Below are 20894 nucleotides of genomic sequence, written 5' to 3'. Positions count from 1 at the left end.
GCAGATTACCCACCATCACAACCAGCCGCAGTCTCTCAGAGCCTCACGCAGCAAGGTTAAAGAGGTTAGCAAGCTGATGTACCAACAAGGATTTTAAAAGCCAGTGTGCAGAGGTGTTGAACAGAGGAAAAGCAATTCAAAGAGGAGTGGGCGGGGGGAGCAGAGAGAAGCAGAGGGAGAGAAAGAAACAGCTTATATCTGTTCTCATGTTAATCCCAGTTAAGGACTCAATAGTTCAGCTAATAGACATACAAGCAAAAGATTACATGTAGAAACACTATGGATTGGGCAAAGTACTTCATGTTAAACAAAAAGATTTTACATAATGATTCTATGAGCATTAATTTTATTTTTTAACCATTTATGAGACAAACACCAGCATTTTGGAACCCTTAACATAATGTCCACTGTGTTGCTGTTGGATGGCCAGTTTTGTCTTGTGAACACAGCTCCACAGATCCATTTTGTCTGTTTTCATTACTTTTGAGACATTTTGTTCTTTTTCCTTTTCTCCCAAAATCAATAGTTTGTCTCTTGTCTGATGCTCTGGAAATTTGCACCCAGTTGCTCTCAAGATAAACATATAGGATTTGATTTCCATGTCAGTTTAATACCTGACATACATATGCAACTGATTGGCATTTAACCTGATATATCTTGCCACAGTGCTAAATTTCGCTTTAAAGTCAAGGTTCTTGTCCCTGAGGTGTTCATATTATGTATATTATCCATCCTAATTATTATCCATATTATTTCCTGCAGAGTTCTGCTGCATGACCATAAAAAGCTTGTTAGCATTAGTATTTCTCCATCTTTTCCCCTGCAGCTTGACCTTTACACTATGCTTCAGGACACTTACTGTTCCTGGTCATCTTACTCTTATATAGTGAGCTCTTTTTTAAGAAGTGCTGACTAAGGACATGTTCTTTGAATATTACATTTTTCCTCAGCAGCAAGGTGTTGAGACAGTGCCCAAGCCTATCGCTCAAGCTCATAATGGAAACCGGAGACCAGCAGCTACAAACATAAATATCTGTGGATTTAGTACTGTGAGACACAACCAGCAGCAGATCAATACAGGGCAGTGAGAGAGAGGTAGGGTGACCATGGGTAAAATGGTACATACACACTGTCATGGTGGTGTTACCAGGACACTTTACCAATACTACACTCCCATGTAGAAATGATTCTACATGATTCCAACCTTTGCTCACATTTCAAAAACCAATTTAAATAACATAAGTAAATAATAAATAAATTGCCTTGACATGATTACAGCACATAACAGGCACATGGTCCAGCTGTCACATTGCATTATAATTAGCAGGCTGAGTTGGTCAGAATGTTGTTAGCTGCTGTTTATGACCCTCTGCCCAAATCAGCACCATGGACAACGCCTCGTTTTCAAATGGAAGACCATGATACAGGGCCGATCTAATATCAGCACCATGGACAACTCCCTTGTTTCTGAACTATAAGCTGTGAGAGAGTGTTACTTCAGTGATCTCCAATAAACACAATTCCTAATTTTTAGAGAGAAGACTGTAGCTCAAAACAAACCAAAAACCAGCATCATGGACAATTCCTACAGCAGACTATAAGAGAGAGATGCGCTAAAGCAGATCCTAAATCAAAAGCATGGACAACTCCTCATTTCCACATGGAAGACTGCAGTAGAAAACAGATTTGAAGGTGATCCCATTTCAACACAATGAAATGCACAAATTCTTATGGGATGCCATTGGAGTTGTAACAGACAGTAGTATGTAGCCACCCTGGTAAGTTTCTTTTGGGTGAGGGCAGCTCTAAAATATAAGTAATGTTTGAAAACAGACGTAATTTATGTCAAATTCTCCTTATGTAAAAATGACACATGGAAGATGGGTAAATTATAACATATCTGTAGAGCAGGTGTGGCAAATGTAGAGAAGCCCAAGAATTTGAAAAACATCAATTCAAGTGCAAGACAAGCTCTCCTCTAACTAACAAAAGAAAATGTGTTGACTCTATTCAAAAGCTGTAGACACATTACTGTATTACTTTATAGAATTTACAGAAGAAAGAGAAGGCAGAATTAAAGATGTAAACCCAAGGTTGAATTATGACACTGCTGACACTGGTTAGAGTGAAAAATCTTACAAAAATATGACAGAGAAAGCCCAATCACATAATAAAAAATAACATGTAGAAATGGAATAAAACCATCAGTGTAGAAAAAAATGACCAAGGACTATTATGATGTTTACAACAAACCCTTACAATAAGCTTGCCAAGATGCAGAAATGAGCAACCAACTTCTTCTTTTTTTAAAAATAAAGATTTGCCTGTGCTGAGAGTAAAATTAGGGGCCTGTGACTCAGTGAAGGGTTCACTCTTGCTATTGCAGGGCCATTTTAATTCAATTTAATTTAATCCAATAAGCTTTATTTATCCCTGCAGGCATTTTTTCATGGTGGATAAAATACATTAAAACAACACAGACACCATAAATATAAAGCGTTCACAAAACACTTACTTCAACAGAAATAGATTTCTGGTAAACCAAGGTTTACCTACTGTAGTTACACAAGCTAAAATGCTATTTACTTTTAATTATTTTTAATCAAGGCTTAAAAATGTTCAGGCCAAATTAGCTGTAAACTCCAAAATTTTGAGGTAGGTATGATGTTTGGTCACACAACAAAGGCAGTTTAGCCCTAGAGGACAAATAAAAAACATGGCTGCAATTATCAAACATTATTAAACACCTCAGATATGATGACTGATTAAAACAAGACACTGAAACTTATACAAAGTGGAGCTTTAGTGCAACTCTTTTATCTATCTACACTTTCTCAGGTGCTGTCATATCTATCTATAGTTGCAGTGGAGTATATTCTTAGCTATGTCAAAGTGAGCTGCAGCCCCTGGGTTAAATCAACACACCTGCCAGACATACCCTTCTCAGTTATGAGAGATCACAGATGAGCAACCTGAGGCCCAAATCAATAGTGCATCATCTGTGTTTTACTGTGTGGATTTCAAGCCACTATCTTCTACTTGCATTTGCTCTTTCCAAGGCATTTAAACATGGTGATTCAGTATATGGCAATTCTGTGTTAAAGAAGAGCTGTCACTCTTTTTCCAGTGGGTATCTATAAAGTTTTAGAGAAGAAACAACCCTTCTCACAGCTTGCTGCATTGATCCCTCACTGTCTTTTCTCCTTTTGCAATTTAGTTTCAGTTTCTAGCAATCCATTAAGCATTTTTCTGTTTCTCTTTTAGAAAGGTCAATCTCAGATTTGCAACCGAACCCCATATTATGTTAACAATTTTATGTAAATGAAAGAGTTATCATTTTAGATTTTAGATTTCTAACACATTTATGAACAACATGAAGTGCTCATTTATACACACAAAGGAAAAATGTACCTGTGGGGTTGACTTTTATTAATGAGTTTATAAACAATCACAATCAAGAAAAATCCAGTATAGCATAACAAAATGGCCAGTTTTAATTCACCATCACCTCAGTGTTTTTAACATCATAAATTAAACAAAGGCTCTGTAGTTTTATACACATACATCAGAAACTGAAAAATACACATAAGCAGTATATGATATTAAATGGTAGAGATGTAAAAAATTAGTATACACTTCATATGCACACAACAGTGATAACTATGTTTTTGCACATCTATATATTGTGCAGTCTTCAGACGATTTCTTAATGATGCTAAATTTAGAGTGATATTTTGCCCATTATGGCCCAATAAAACATTGTTGCCCACGAATCATTTCATGTTAAGCAACGTGTACCCAGTGATTTGCTCAGGCTACTGTACAAGCAAGGCCAGCTATCTCGCCCATGTGACAGACATTTGAAGTACATCAGCTCCTCCCTCTCTCTCTCTCTGCAGCATGTGGGTAGAAGAGACATTCAGATATCACTGAAACTCCTGTAGCCCACAGCTTGATCACAGTCCCCCAGCAGGGGTTGTAAAGTACCACGACTTGATAATCTGTGCTGATTTGATTCTATCTCCTTTCAGGCAGTAGGATCTCCCTCAATGAATACCCGCCGGTTGAAACTATCTGCAGATTCTGTGTCACTGCAGCTCTTTCACAGCTATTCATTTTCCTTGTCGATGTTGAAACACGAAACCACAGTCTGATCCTGGGTTCTCAAACCCCGTCAGAGGAAAGGACAGAATGAATCTGGTCGCCAATCAAGAAGTCACAAACTTCAATAGAAAAATGAGGAGCAAAGTATGATTCTCCTTATTACGTTTAAGTTTTCCACATGTTGTAAGGCAGCAACCACACTGGCTCAATGCTAAGAAATCCAGGAGACCTAAAAATAGTCTTTCATATTTACCACATTAATCTTCCCCTGTGCCCCTAGAGACATTATATTGGGGGGTAAAATCCAGTTATTTTCCCAAAGAGAGTTTCTTTAGTCATATAATATTACCAAGGCATTGCATTACATTATGTATGCGTGTGTGAAGGGGAGGGCTTGTTTGTAACGCAGAGGAAATTTATTGCATACCAGTCTATTTCACTGAGATCATAAGAATGTGTGAGGAAGAAATATCAGCATTTTGGGCTCATAACGCAATTCTACTGTAGAGCCACAGCTCACAAATGGAGAAAGAGCAATATTCCACCACATTCCTATTTTAATCTTATGCATAAGGTATTTATATACCAGGGACACATATGTCATAAGTAGATACATACTGGATCTCAGTTGCTCATGCTTCTTAAATTTCCATATAGTTTGTGCAAATACTGCTATTTCTCAGCAAGTTTGAATGTTCTCTGCAAAATTTGCGAACACTTGCCATCATTCAGTAGCAAAAACTCAAGCCTGTAAGCCTGAATATATAAAAAAATGTTTTTGTATTAATATTTTGTATTTAATGACAAGTCAAGGCCTATCAGTCACATCAGCTTAGTCTGAGCTGTCACATGATGTGTGCTCAAGTTTTAGTTCCTTTTCAGTAAGTTTTATGAAAAAATTGTGGCAACCAATCAGGACATTTAAGAGACATCAGAGAGTTGTGTAATTTAATGTTTTTATTCATTTAGTGTTAGTGTCTTGCTTATCTTTTTGGGGAAAAAACGGACTGTTAAATGTCCCTGAATCTTTGCAGTATTGTACTAATAAAGTAGCATAATCCTCTTTATCTTACATACTGTGAGATGTTTTAGCTTAAACCATTAAATACGTAATAAACCCATTTTAATAAACCCAGCTTAAATTCTCCTTAATCTGCACAGTTTTCAACATGGTTAGTTGTTATGAATGTGATTATCTTGTAAAAAGCCCACTGGCAATATATCACAGCATGCCTTTCTGAAGAAAACTTGTTCATAGCTCCACATTTTAATGTGTCACATCTCTCAAAACTCATTCCATCTCTATGTTTTTTTCTTTTTTTTTTTTGGATGCTCTGTGTTATTATCAGTCCCAAATGTTGCTCAGCTATCACCATCTTCAAGTCCTCCCTTCTTGCTCTTAGAGACTTATTCAATTAACGGTTTTCTCTCTTATTTCCACAATATTCCAGACCCGATGTTATGGTCACGACTGCCACATAACCTGCTGACTCCTCCCCCTCAGAAGGGGTCTTTGGTGGTTTGTTTGGAAAAGCTTTGCATTCTGATTTTTTCAGCTACCCTGCTCCCTACTCCACTAAGCTGCCTGCTCTGACATCTGTCACAGCAGATTACATCCCACAAGCCAACTAATCTAAACATGTCAACTAATCCCCAACAAACATACCTGGCACATTTGACTTGGAATGATGTGAAGAGCTGATATTGGACTTGGTTCACTGGATTTGATGGATTTATTTCCCTGTATTTATTTTTCAAAGATTATTTTAATGGCCTTCTTAATAGTGCCTTTATCACCACATGAGACCAATTATAGTCCTATTGCCAGATTCTAATCTCATTGTTGTTCTGTGTTCTGTTTCCCACTGCACCAGCCTTAGAAGAAGCCACCTCCCCCCTTTTTATTTTCTTCCAAAACAAAGAAAGAAAAGAAGTCGTGTCTTTAAACCCAAGTGAATGTCTAGCTTTGACAGTAAATCTATTGTTCAGTATCTGTTAAATATTAATTTCAGGTATACTTGTGCCTTATAAATTATGCTGATACCATTCGGTAGCCTCTGGGATGTCTCTGTTCTCATCTAAATGTGGAAAAGATAAAGATAAAGCTGTCATACTGTCTTGTATGGTTGGTTGCAAAGGGAGCAGCTGACCTTAAACTTCCACCGTTTTGGTTTTAGAAATCAAACACCAAAAAAGTTCTTCAGTCCTGATGCTGTTCCGTGCTTGTGCTCAAGTGTAAATCTCTAAACATCATAAGCGGTAATGTGAAGACACAGCTGTGTCAGTACTCAGTATTTTAGTCTATCAGTGATTTTATTCAACATTTAATTTTAGGTTCTAAAGGTTTGTTTGGAAAAATGTTAATTTGTTCTCTGCCAAGAAAACCATTGGCTCTTATTGCTAATCAACTTTTTTTTTTGCGCCTTCCACAGCATCTGGTGTTATGTCCGATAATTAATTTTGGCTTATTGTCAAAATTTATCTGAACGTGCTGGAGATCATCCTGCTCCAACTCTGATATCACTGACTGTGCAGTAACACTAATGTTATAAGTAGCTCTAAAAGGCTCGGGCTCTTCCTCAGCTTTTGGCTGACGCTCTCTTTTTATAAAGGTTGTATTCATTCTTTAAATGTCATATCACAATTTAAATCCTGTTGGCAAGTGTTAAGAATTTTGTCACATAAATTTAAACAAAGCAAAGGGATAAATCTCAACTAGTTAAGTAGAAGCTGTGCTATACAGTAGTTTGTCACCATGATGTAATGTCGAGTGTCCATTCAACATTTTTGGTTGGAACAAAATATAGTATAAATGTGCAGTTATGACAGTTAATTACTATTGTCAGGCTAGTAAACAAAAGCCATAATTTTAATTTTGAATTTGCTACTAAATAAATGGGTAGAGGTGTGCCTGATTTGTAAATAAAAAGCTTAGTATTTATAGTATGTGAAACAATGGACATGTGGTTGGGAACGTACCGCTGGCTTTCATTCTTTGTAGGGAATACTCGTCTCCTTGCTGACCATTCTGGTGAAAGGGCCTCCATTGCATGTCCTCGGCTTCAGCAGTGGAGCTGTTTGATTTGACACAAGGTCACGCAGAGCTCTGACCGACATGCAGTGGAGCTTGTCTGAGCAGCACCTCTCTCTCTGCGCACCTCAAATGGCGATCAGTCATTTGCTAGTTTGCTGCAAAGCGAAAACTTGACACAAGCACCTGATAGACTGACCAGAGGAGAGATGGGGGTTAGTTTTTTTTTTTTTAAATGTACACAACTGACTAAACAGTCACATTACACAGGACATTTTCATGAGAGACTGACATAAATACATGGACGAGAGCTGGTTTTGCTCATGTTGCTGTTCTTTAAAACAATTCTTCTTTACAACTTTAATTGATTACATCTGAACTTTTGCACTAAAACAACATGCCAGCCCTCTGACCTTGAACACAACTAAAGGGTCAGGCAACTAAACTCACAAAATAAAATTATAGTGTCCCAGTATAGTAAAGTCATTTTGTTTGCCAAGGTGTTTTCATTGCTGACACTTCTGGCACCGCCCCCAGTATAATGGAGCTACAGTACATAGTGTTGTTTTAGGTTCTCAAAGGCCAAGAAAAATGACACAGTTTCTCTTCTTTCAGTACCACAACGTGTGACACAAAGTAATCCACACACCTCACTCTGAACAGCTTTCTTTGATAACTACAGTATTATTTTCTAAAGTACGGCCATCAACTGTTTGTGTCTGCGGATGGTCCTGCATAACAAGGAAATTGTTTGTTTTTTCCCCCCATAACCCAAATGCATTTTACTTCAAGTGCTGTGGTGGGAAAATTCATGGTGAGAAAATGTCCTGCCAAAATGGTTTACTGGGAGTAAATAGGAAAACATGTCTTTGTTAGTTATACCCCATAACCGACCCCATCCACCCCCCCAAACAACTTTTTTATTTGTAAGTTTTGTATTGTGCTTATGTTGAGTATAGGCTTAAAGACAAGCATAAATAAACACTGTATAGGCATTACATGGGCATCAATAGTTTGCATACATATGTATAAGATTTCCTACCTTTGAGCCTTTACGTGGTTTAAGACCCTAAAGGCACTGGCTGCCTCCTATCTCAAAGTTAAATGTGGCATGAAAAGTCATTATACAAACTAAGCCATTACCTCTTTTTCCAAGGGTTTAGAACATTTGCATGAAATCACATATATGAAAAAAAAATGATGGCTAGGCAGTTTTCACATTTCACTTCCAACAACTCATGCTTCAGTATCATATGGCAATTACAGACGTGGTTCGCCTCTATTGGCTTAGCCATAAACTTTAATTCTCACATAGTCGTGATTAATCTGATTTTCCGAAGCTTTAAGGGGAGCTTGGCTCCATAACATACTGTATTTCAATTTATATGGGAGTAAAGAAAAGAAAATCATCTTCAGAAGCAGCAAAAAATCATATTGACTGTTACCAGTAGACATTTTCTTTTTCTTAATCAGTGTGCAATTTGTAAAATATGTCCAGCACAACAAATAAAAACCTTATAATACTATATTAGATTCACATACAGCATAACCCCATGAAAGCTTGTGACAATACTGCAGGTTGTTAAATATGCACAATAGCTAAAAGCTAAGTGTAATATTACATTTGTTTGTGGTGCCATTACAGGCCTGTTGCTATAACTGGCATGTAATGACATTAATGTTGACAGTGGTAATTGTGAATCTGCTGACTGCGTAGGAGCTGAGGTGGATCGATACAGACAGCACGTATGTAAATGCAGTCATTAAATCTTTCTCCATTTAGGTACCTGTGTTCAGGAACTAGGCAACAGCTATAGTGAAAGACATGAGGGGTAAATAATTCCCATAACTGAGGAAGGGGGCAGCAGGTGTCATTCTTTGATCTAGACGTAAGAAATATTTTTTGCGAGACTCTGCAGAGGTGATTTCATGTAGTTAAGCATATGACAACATCTGTTGCTGTTGAATGCAAATTTGCTGTTGTCCCACTCACTATCCACAGCATCAGCAAGAGCATGTGTTGCATATTTATTAACTGAGTTCTCATCTGTATGATGGAAATAGGGGCAGGATGCACAAGTGTATTTAATCAGAAAGCCCTAGTATCCCTGAAGCCTAAACAATACTTACCTATGCAGCTTGCATTCCCATTCGTTAATGTGTTTGACCTCAGGTACAGTACTTCCTACGCTGTGTCACAGTCTGATAGTCGGTGTTTGAAGTTAGAAAAAGCAAGGACACTTGCAGAAGTGGAAATGTTGACTACATTACACTATCTGACCTCAATTATTTTCCCCATTGATAAGACCCATTAGATAGAGTCTACTTCCTTTGAACATGGTGTGAGACGTGAAGAATCAAGCTGTTCTGGACTGTATTTCTGAACACGTAGCGGCTCCATCAACAAATGTTTTCACATGAGGAAACTGATACAATGATTTGTCTATGAGGCGCAGAGTCACCGTGACCGCATCTATGGAAAAACATATGAGATGCAGCAACAAAAGATTCTTTTAATATATCTTCTTCTCCTTTCAATTATCTACTCCATTCCCTAATTGATGACAGATATATTCATTACACATCATTATTAACTCAGCAGTCTGCTACAGTAATATGACTTACCAGCTTTTTTGCATGGAGGACAGAAAGTAACCAGCAGCACTTAAATAAAATAATTTACTCACAGCTGCATACTATGAGTACAGCAACACAGTTTGACCAGATTTAATTCTCTATAGCCACATCCTGAGGACTACTTTATTTATCCGATTTGAAAATTATCTTTCTAAATTGTTACACAAATTTCATTATTCAGATAATTTCCCAACAAAACTATTCACAGTGAATCCTTTAAGGGTTTAAGTTGGTGTGGCCGTTAAAATAAATTTGGCTCCCTGTTCTTGTGTGACTGTAAATTTGCACTAAATTGTGCTAAAACGTGGTGTGAACGTGTTTTAACACAAACACAATTTTCCAAATAGGCAGGAAAACTGAGCCCCCTGTCTTCTGCGCTGTCAGTTAATATATCTTATATCAATTATATTATTAATCAGGTAATCAGTGACATCCCTAGCTGACAATGAAGTACAGAACAATAAAAGCCTTATTCCTGTTCTCAAACACGAGCGCATGTTCTCACATGATTTTACCAGTGATAGAACCATTTCAGGTGATTCCTGTTTAGGGTTCATGTTAGGTATCAGAGAAGTGGTCACATAAGTTTGGGTTTACTGTTAAAGGAGCTCAGAGTTCATCATATTAATATTTACAGTAGTTGTTATCACTTCAGAGTTGAGAACCAACACTGAACTTTCAAAATAGTGCTTTTAAAACAATCATTAAAAATTTCAGTTCTTGTCAACTGAATAAATAAAGATTAAAACCCCACAACACGGTGCAGTGTTGAAAAGAGAGGATGGCTTAATCTTTTTTTAACCAAACACTCTGTGTTTTGTCTGTGCTGCTACAGTTATTTTAAACCCCCAGATCTCCAGTCGCTCTCAGCACCAACGCACCCTGAAGAGCATACAAGCTTTTCATCTCCCCACACATCACAACTCCATGCTTGATCAACCCTTGTCTTTGTAGACAGAAGATAGATAAAGACATTTATTGTGATCAAGCACATAAATGTTTTACAGTAAACATGCCCTCTCCCCAACAAGCAGCAAAGCAGATCTCTCCAACTAAATGACATAAAGGAAATGTTTTTCATGACCTGTGAAGATAAGCAATATATCTTCAATTATAAACTTGCACTTAGCTCTTATTATTTCCACTCTGGTAGAAAGTATGCTGATCAGACTAACAGGAGAGTTTATGATAGAAACTTCACCCTCATTGTAATGCCCACAGTGATAAACAACAGCCAGCCATTATCAAGCAGACAGATTTCAGCACACATGTGAAAATGGCTGGGGAAAAGCAATGAAAATTCAGCACCTACAAGCTCTGCAATGGATATTAATCCCTTTAGCCAGCCTCATATTTTTCAAGAAAATTAATTCTGCCGACTGATTTGCTTTTGTAATAACCTAGTAGTATGCCACTACCATGCTCACTCGCCTGGAACTGATAGGGAGATGAAAATATTGATTGAAAGGTCTTCACCGTGTGGCTACAGATTGAATGGATATATTAAAATTTGTTCTCTTTTTTTATTCATATAAACATCTATACAATTGCAAACATAATACAAGAAATATTTGAACTTAAAGAATAAACATGAGGTGGACGTTTGCATCACAGATCTAGATAGAGCAAGGCATGAAGCCTCATAACAAGTCCAAATGTTGTAAATGCATGATTAAGGAGGAACACAGTACTACTGTATATTGTCTAAAGGGCTTTGTGTTGAAATAATGGTGCTTTTATGAGGGTATGATCTGAAGGAAAGTGCAATGAAACAGTATTGGCCTTTCCAGGTGAGCTATGTGCATGACATTTCTCCCATCTGCTGTCTCTAGGCTGCACAAAATGTGATGGCCATACGTCTTCAGCAGAATTGGCATCACACCATATCTTACTCAGTTTGTGAGATGGAGAGGACTTCTTAAAAAAACTAGCTCTTTCTGGTTTGTCATTCACACACACACACACACACACACACACACACACACACACACTCTGTGTGTACCAGCCCCAACTTCATCTGACAGTGTTACATCTATTGTCTGTTCTCTGAATAAATGAAACCACTATGCATTAAGTCTCAGGGTGGTGTATATATTTATTTGCATGACACTGTTATTGACATTATTTGGGGGGGGGGGGGGGCCTGTCAGAGTTCCTTTTGTTTGGTACTTTTTTTTAGCCTAGAATAAGCCAAGATGTCTTCTCATGCAGCGGTACTGTATGTACTATTGTTTATATTATATGTGAGGCTGCCTTGTTGTGTGTCATATTCTGTGTAGATACACTAAGCAGTCTGTCCCAGCACTGCTTTGCATGCATTTTGCAACTCAACAACAACAACAGATGTAGCAATTACAGGCTATAAAAACCATGGACGTACAGTCGAGTCTGTCATATCACCCCATAGGTTTGTAAATAGGTGTTTTGAAGCTTGTATTTATGTTTGCTACTTAGTGTGACAGGGGAGGGCTGAACAATGAACCCCCAGGGAATTATCAGCCTGTAATTTTACTGATTCAAAACGCACCATTCTTGCAAACCTCATGTCCACCAGCTGCAGGCAGCTTTTGGCAGACTATCTGTCCAACCCTGCACCAGACAGAAAGGTCAATACCGTATGTTACAATTCGGCAAAAACTATATTGTGGTAGAAAATCCCACTTTTTACAGTATCTGTGCATGGCAATGGCAAGTGTGTGTAAATATACAGTGAATATGTGTGTGGCTCCGCATAATACATTAAAAGTCAAGTACTGCAGCAAAGTTCACTATATTTTTTGGCAAATTATGTTGGGAGGTGGGGTTACAATAACACCCCCAAGCCACTTATTTTCCTTAAAGAGTTGGAAGACCACTGACATACATACTGTATATATGATAGACATGACACCTCACCCACTTCCTCCACTATGAAAAATGAAGTCAAAATATTGTAAATACAGCGACTGCCTTCTTGATTTTTGCAACCAGATTCTGCACAGTAACGACCACAAGTGGAGTGACAGCATCAGACCACCAATCAAAGGTGTCAAATGAACTGAAATACATCTCTTTTTATCTCGTCAAATAACTTTAGAAAAAACAAACTTACCAGGAAAATGACCACATGTACACACATCACCGTGATAATATCTCCTGTACCAAAAAACCACACAAGTTAGTTTGGCTCAAGCACCATCAGCTACAAGGGGGTGATTGACTTTTGGTGGCCTCATTCCTGGGAGCTGTCAGCTCATCATTTTTACAGTTGATAATAAAGACCAACACAATAACACTGAATATTGCTCTTAACATTGTAAGAAACATGACTCCAAATGGATGTTAATGTTGCTCCATGTCTGATGACAGTTTACATACTGTATTTGGCATAATGTTGTTAAATTTTAACTGTATAATGTGTATATTATTTCAAACCTATGTCCTTTTCCCTTCCTTAGCTGACTTATTGAAGGGAGTGGTCTGTGAAACACCAGAACCTCTTGTATAAGAGAAACACGAGTCACGAGCTACTTCTGAAAAAAAAAATTCTGCATGGTTACTCAGTTCAACAGACCTTGACCACCACCACCAGAATGCCAACAGGACAGTTGTCTTTATTACACTCCACCTGCCTAACATGTTTGTACCCTTCACGGATCTCAGGCTCTGAACATGAGAGCCTTTTAAGTGCTTCCCCTTCAACTCTAATGCCTATACTGGTTTTACACCTACCACCTTCACCCCACAATCAGACAGTTTCTGAGTGCACATTGCCAAAAACCTTCCCCAGTAATTCAACAGCAGAAAGTTATATATTAGAAGCTACATCAGGTGAGTGTTCACATTTTTGTAAAAGACAAATACATTGTTTAGGCTGAGACAACAGAGGAAGCGCAAGAGCTTGTTAACAGATTTGTCTTCAGATTTTTGTTTGTTTGTTTGTTGTAGGAATAGAAAACACCTGGCAGTGCAGATTCATGTACATGAATAGGATCAACAAAATACTTTTGGTACTGCTAGCTTCAGGAGCTGGGCATGTTTTTTAGACTTCAGCAGTTAGTGAGTATCTAGAGGCTAGATTTACAACTCTTTCCTTTGATTTAGTCTTCAGTCCTGTGCATGCACGAGTCTCTCTCTCTCACACACACACACACACTAACATTATCAAGCCTACACAGAAAATGTGTTTACTCCCCAAACTCCACTCACTCCCTCAGCTCAAATATTTAGACTGAGAGTCTCAATTGCTTTCCTTTGAATTGAAGTAATTGGTTGCTGTGAATTCAAATTTCACATGCACCATATTGCTATGCAGCATAGTGAGGCTCAGAAAAAGGCTTAGAAATGTGTAGTATGTGTGCAGGTATGTACATGTGTCCAGCTTTATTAGTACTCCATCAGAAAATATGAAAGTGTCCCTCTTTTAAGTCACCCCACCTTCTCTTCTCTGCTGCTCACTTGCTCTCTCTCCCCTTCCTATGCAAAAGGAAGTGTGAGTGTGCCCTGTGGGCAACTATTAATGGTTGACTATCTGGTGAGGCGTCTTAAACCGTAATTACAGGAAAGCACCTGCTTGGATCTCAATACGAGAGGGTAACAGCCAATCATCAACAAGAGAGAATCTCTAATCCACAGTGTGGGAAAAAGGTCTGAGGTTTGCAGTGAAATGGACAATTTTCAAGTTATAAAATGTTTGCATTAGAAGATGCATGCTGTTGTCAAGTTTACCTTCTCAGATTTGACCTGTCTGATGCACAGATGGAGAGCAGAGGACGGTTTCTGTATCTCACAGATCGCACAGTGCTGCCACAGTAAATAGAAAAAAGAGAGACAGGACTGAAGAAGGTCACAGGCTACTGCAGGTGCAAAATACTGAAGACAACACAACTGACTAGGTTTCACTGAGCTTGACCATTTGACATCATTCACCCTATTCCAATATCCCATAATACCTTGCGCCCAGACAGGGGCCGGTGTAGAGAGTATGGTAGACATCTGTGAGAAAATAACAACACCACATCTTGTTGGATGTAAAATTAAATATAGGAGAAATGTCTGTACTGCTCCAGGCTGTACAAATGAATCTGGAAAAGAAAGGGCTCAACATATTAAAAGATCATTTTACACTTTCTCGTTAAATGACCCAAGACACCTCAAACTTTGGATGAAAGCAGTCCCCCGAGCAGCCTGGCATCTCCCAAACGATCTAGCAGAATTTGTTGTAACCATTTTAAAGAAAATAAAGTAGTTTTCGGATAATAAAGCAAATGTAGAGAAATAATGTTATATTTTCAATATTAAGAGTTATGATCAGTGAAATACACAAATTGTCCAAGTGTACAGCACAAAAATTGAAGCTCTATGTTATATACACTAAGTCAAGCTTAGTCGAGTTGAAAATAATAGAGCGATGCCCTTGTTTTATTGTGATCCCACTATTTTAATAGAAAACATTTAATTTCAATAGAAAGCAAATTTAGGTTATTTTGGCAGCTTTGCTATTCTGCAAACTAATATTATTACAGCGCCTTGCAGGGCAGTGCCGCCACCGCTGTGTGAGTGTGTAAATTTCCCCAATGCGAGACTAATAAAGGGATGATTAAATTAAATTAGCAGTGCAGATTGAGGCGTTTTGCTGAGAGCCTGTTGATGTGTGTGCATGTTTGCAGAGCAGCATTTTCGTCCCTTATCAAAAAGTGAAATAAGTCAAAGATTAGACTCAGTCTCAGCCAGGTGTCCATGGAGCTCAGTCTTAAATGTCTGTAACCACAAATGGTAAAACTGTTTTTCATATGATAAAACTGGATCAACCAAGAAAAGTGTGAGTAAGCTAACGTTAGCCTCTTAGAGTTTCAGTGTGCAGATAACAAACACTTGTTCTCAGGCATTAGTGAATCTCTGTTTTATCATACTAATGCTCACAATGACCAAAGAGCTCACTTTCATTATGAATAAAATTTTATGCCATAAATACCACAGTCTTTGATATCCCTGATATCGTCACTTGCGCTCCAACCAGAACCTGTCAAATGGGTGTGATTTTTGGGATTGGAACCTAGCTGAATGTTTAAACTCTTCTTACAGCAGGTGAGTTTGTGTATATACACACACAAATATTTTTCACCTGTAGTAGCCCAAGGCTTGACAAACCTTTATTCTCTAGAGCCGATGTAGACCTTAAACAACCTAGGACTTCACATGTATTTGTTCAGTTTGCTTTCTAATCCTTGGTAGACAGCTTGTAAAATAGATGTGCCAGTTCTTCTTAGATGCTCTTATATTCAGTTTGCTACTGAATGTGGCTGACATCACATAATCTAATCTCACCAGACTCCATTTTACCCTGGTCTCTGTATCTGACTGATGATGTATGTCCAACGTTAGGCTGTAAACTGTGACCTATTGGTAGTGATGAATGGTTGCAAAGCCCTCTGTCTCCACGTTGTTGCAGCTGAGGTGTGCAGTTCAGGTATTTCAGACCGCTCTGAGAGAGATAAACAGAGAAAGAGGTTCTGCCCTAAACATGCAATTCATATGGACAAAACTTTAACAAAGCCACTTTTAGTTAGTCAGTTGCAGTAGTTGGTCAGTAGATTTTAGTAGAGTGCACTTGAGACCAATACAGTGAAATGAAAAAGAACATGCAAGTGCTATATTACACTTTACAGTCGAAAATAGGCTCAAATTTCATAAAAAGCAGTGCCACACAAAAGGTTTAGTATTGATTTATAAGAGTTGGAGCTGATGTCAGCTGGTGTTCGTTCTGAGATGAAGTGCACAGAAACTTAACAATGCTTTACCACACTTTGTTTCCACAGCTGGTACACTAGGCACACCAGTCTCAGCCAGCCTAAGTGGTCTGAACAGGTTGTAACAGAGATCACAGATTTATAGATTTTTTTTTTGACTCCAAGACATTTATTAAAAAAGTAAGAGTGCCTTAAAATCAGTCCTTTGAGCCACATGCGGCTTTCTCTTTCTTAGTCTTAGGACTCAAGCAGAAACCTCTAGAGATATTGTTTTAATAGTCCAACCTGCAAAAAATATATACCAGGACAATCTTTTCTATGTCAGTTACATAAATCCTGTAATTCTTCCTATATAAGGTTACAGCAGGCTGATTCTTTTATTGTCCTGATGTGGCTCGCAGGGTAAATAAAAAACTTTCTGCTAGTATGCTACGGCATGGGTGTTCTAAGTTTCTACAACGGGGCATTGGCTGTGTACTAGAGGCACATATTTTGTGTTACTTTACTCACAGAGCTGAATCAACCATGAATCACCCATGAATCACCCATGGTAAGTATCAGATGTGCTGCATGAACCTCAGGCTATGCATGGATTAATTAGCTGCAGGGTTCAAACCCATTCATATGTTTCTCGGTGATTTTATATGATAGTCAGATGGACATTGTTGGGTTTCTAAGGACGTTTTGATCCTATACAAAAAAGACTATTTGTCAGACCAAAGGGTACACTCTGCTTCAAATGCATAAGGGAGATTAATGCCAGGTCCCCACACCCCACCAGGAGTGAATAGATGTGGCATGACTCTGTGCACATCCATTTTTGAATCGTATCTCCTCCTACACCGTTTGGCGTAGAAACACGATTCAAACACCAAATTGTGCATCTAGATGAGGAAATTATTGGGTTTACTTTTATCAGCAATATCTTTTATATTTTCTAACATATTCAAGTTTTTGTCAGAGAAATTTCCTATTGAAATGAATGGACAGAATGTTCAAAATGTGTCTGTGTAGGAGCTGAGCATCACCCGCTCTCATTCAAACACCAACACAAAGGAGAAGCACCTCCATAAACACCAAAACCATATTTTCCAATCCACTACCATCAGTCAGTGGTCTTTCACAAAATGCTCCTTTTGAGCCCTAGTGCATTAGTACCAGTTCTCCTGTTTGATTGTGAGTTACTGTACCTACTACACCCTACAGTTTGCTAGCTAACCAGCAATGCCTTCGCCCCGCAAATGCATACGTTTTCCCTTAATACATCCACGACAGGAACAGTGGGCACATTTTTGTGATTTGGTGTGGTTTCAGTCTTCACCTGACACATCCCCAGCATTTCAGAGCAGAGAATACTCCTTATTTTTTATGATTTTGAAAGCTAATTTGATATACAGTACTTGGTGATATTTTTAATCATTCCCAGTCATTTCTGGTTATTCATAAACAACTACTCATGACATCATTTTTCCTGGCTATTTCCTAGCAAGCTCCTCTTATTAAAACTGGAGCTGGGAAAAGCAACCTAGCTAACATCATATTTGGGGAGGTACTGTTCACCACAACACATTCTCCCAACTCTGGAACAAGTGAATATCAATCAGAAACCAGAGCTGTGAATTAAAGCATCGCTCCGATTGATACTCCTGGTTTATTTAATACAAACAGGTCTGAGGCGGAATTAAAACATAAGTCATCACCTCCGGCCAATCAGAGTAGGTGCTCATGAAAAATATGTTAATAACTTTCTGAAACAGCCTGCTACAGGACAGAAGGAGTTCTGGGCTGCTTATAAAGATGATTTTAACAAAATCTAAACAACTTTGGGTCAATAAAATGTCATCTATATTTAAAATATATTCAATATGTTGTTTTTTAAGGCAAAAGGGGCCATAATACCAGCTCTTTAAATTAAATGTATATCAAATTATCAAATACTGACTTTTACAAATCACAGACAGACAGTACAAAATACATTTTGGAGGTTGTGAACTGGAAGAGGTCACAATACATCTAAACATAACTGCCGCCTACTGCAAGCCTGTGCGTGTACTGTATGCTGTCTGCAGTTAGGGTGAAGGTTATTATATTTGTCAATACAAATCACATTGCACCAGTCCTCTTCACTGTCACATGGCAACAAACCCACAGCTGGAGTGATTATTAATCTTTTTGACCTTAAATGCTGTTGTGGAAATGTATGAGATGAGCCTAATGGGATCTAAACCAACATGTAGCCACAGACCCAGTTGACCCTTTAACAACCTCTGCCACAACAAGCATGATCAATATGTGTGCAGCGAGTGATATATTGCTGTTTATATATAGGGTCTGCATCATCGAGTTTCAGGGAGGGATAAAATCAAGACTGACGTTTGTACTTAGTATCTGGTGTCATGACAACCTCAGAGACATTTTGACATGGGCACTGACAATGATACATCTGTGACCTTTCTGTTTCTCACATAAGAATTAATGAATGCTGCTACCTAAACAGAAATGATGAAGAAATAGTAAGGCAAAATGCTCATGTGATTTATAAAACTTTGTTTATTTCTAAACCGAAGACAAAACAAAGATGGGGCCACAAATACAATTTTTCAAGATTATTTTGTTGAGTTGAACTTATAAATATCTTATGGCTCAATTTTGCTAAATTGAACTTACAGCTCAATACAAAAGCATTTTAGGTCTACCATTACTTCATTTTGAAGCACTGCAGAAAGAACTCATTCATTTTAGCACGGATACCACATATTATGCATATGTAGTGTTGGGGAATAGTGAACTGCATGTAGTTAAACTAGCAGTTTAACTACATTTTGCAGTTCTTACTGTCTAGAAAGGGTGAGTTGAGTTAAGTTGAAGACTGTTTTAGTTGTTAAAAATGTACAAGTCAGATGTTACAAAATTGACAAGTAAGACAACAGGCCAGTTTTTTTAAAACCAGTGCTCAAACTGGAACCACTTGGTGTTTATTAGGTCAGAAATATTAAGTGGTTGCATCAAGAACTGTTTCAAAAAAGGCCTGTTTCAGTTTCTCCCACTTCAACATTCTGTGGGAGATACTGTCTTTCCTTTCCTCAAGGTTTTTTTTAACTCAGTAAGAGTGCTATTTCAGTGAGTCACCCAGCGCCACCTGCACCGCACACCTTATATTTCCCCTTGCCTTTTCACAGACAAAATACACACAATAACCCACCCAACACTCCAGTCTGGATGACTTATAGATTATTATGTTATATTCCATGCGGCTTTTACAGCAATGAATTCTATAACTCAAATAAGGCCATGTAGCAAAGGTGTAGTGTGTGAATGTTTCCTTCTCTTCCATGTGTATATATCAGACAGCACCAGTGAATGAGGTGCTGCCAGATGATGAAGGGACACATGAATCTCTGAGTAAAAATATGTGACAGTGGCAACGTAGCAGAAGGGAGGAAGAAATGGATGGATGGATTATCCTCATAATATTCATTTTCTGTATATACAAATTAAGTTCCGAATAACAAACTAAAAAACTAAACAAATTAAGGTAATGTTTTAATCAGGTAATAAAACATTAAAGTTACCAGTTACTTTACGCTGGAAGAAACTGAACTACAGCATAGCTAACCTAGTGAGGAATCTAGTTTGGTTAATTAAAGCTACTTAGAAAAGTAGTTCATTATCAAATTGACACTGTCCATTGCGGTGGTCTCCTGGCCCTTTTCTTTTCCCCACCTTTTCTCTATGCTTTTATGACTTGACAGGTAGATAGGTGGAGTAACAATTCAGTGGATGCACCTCGAGTCCAAAAAAAACAAAAAAAATATATATGAATATATATAAAATTCCCCACTCACCTCCACTTTGAAGCAGTCTTGTATTCCTTCCTTCAAGCTCGGGTCCTCTACCAGAGGCCTGGGAGCTTGAGGGTCCTGCACAGTATCTTAGCTGTTCCTAGGACTGCACTCTTCTGGACAGAGATCGCAGATGTTGTTCCTGGGAGCTATATATATATAACAAGGGAAGGAAGGAAGAGCAGGAACCCTCATGGAAGGACAAACCCCTGCACCGTCAGATAGAAGAAGTGGCTGATATCGAAAAATCCTACCAGTGGCTGGACAAAGCTGGACTGAAAGACAGCACAGAGGCACTAATCATGGCAGCACAGGAACAGGCTCTAAGTACAAGACCAATAGAGGCTGGGGTCTGCCATACCAGACAGGACCCCAGGTGCAGGCTGTGCAAAGATGCCCCTGAGAAAATCCAGCACATAACAATGGGGTGCAAGATGCTAGCAGGCAGGGCATACATGGAACGCCATAACCAAGTGGCTGGCATAGTGTACAGAAACATCTGTGCCGAGTACTGGCTGGAAGTCCCAAAGTCAAAATGGGATACACCTCCAA

The 20894-nt window shown here is 38.4% G+C and overlaps 1 protein-coding gene across 3 annotated transcripts in view; it reads right to left on the bottom strand.

The window, feature by feature from the left end:
* Nucleotides 1-20894, bottom strand: part of cdh22 (cadherin 22) — a 238185-nt gene that overhangs the window by 169434 nt on the left and 47857 nt on the right. For 2 of the 3 annotated variants that reach the window (XM_020597358.1, XM_020597609.1), the window contains exon 1: nt 7084-7292. The exons of the other annotated variant lie outside the window; for it this stretch is intronic. The gene's annotated coding sequence lies outside the window, so the exon portion shown is untranslated. Of the gene's footprint in view, nt 1-7083; nt 7293-20894 lie in introns of those variants that run through there. 3 annotated transcript variants of the gene reach the window in all.

Source organism: Monopterus albus, unplaced genomic scaffold (assembly GCF_001952655.1).
Source record: "Monopterus albus unplaced genomic scaffold, M_albus_1.0 scaffold1.1, whole genome shotgun sequence".
Taxonomy (NCBI): Eukaryota; Metazoa; Chordata; class Actinopteri; order Synbranchiformes; family Synbranchidae; genus Monopterus; species Monopterus albus.
The sequence above is the reverse complement of the archived record's forward strand: the minus strand, read 5'-3'. Positions and strand labels throughout refer to the sequence as shown.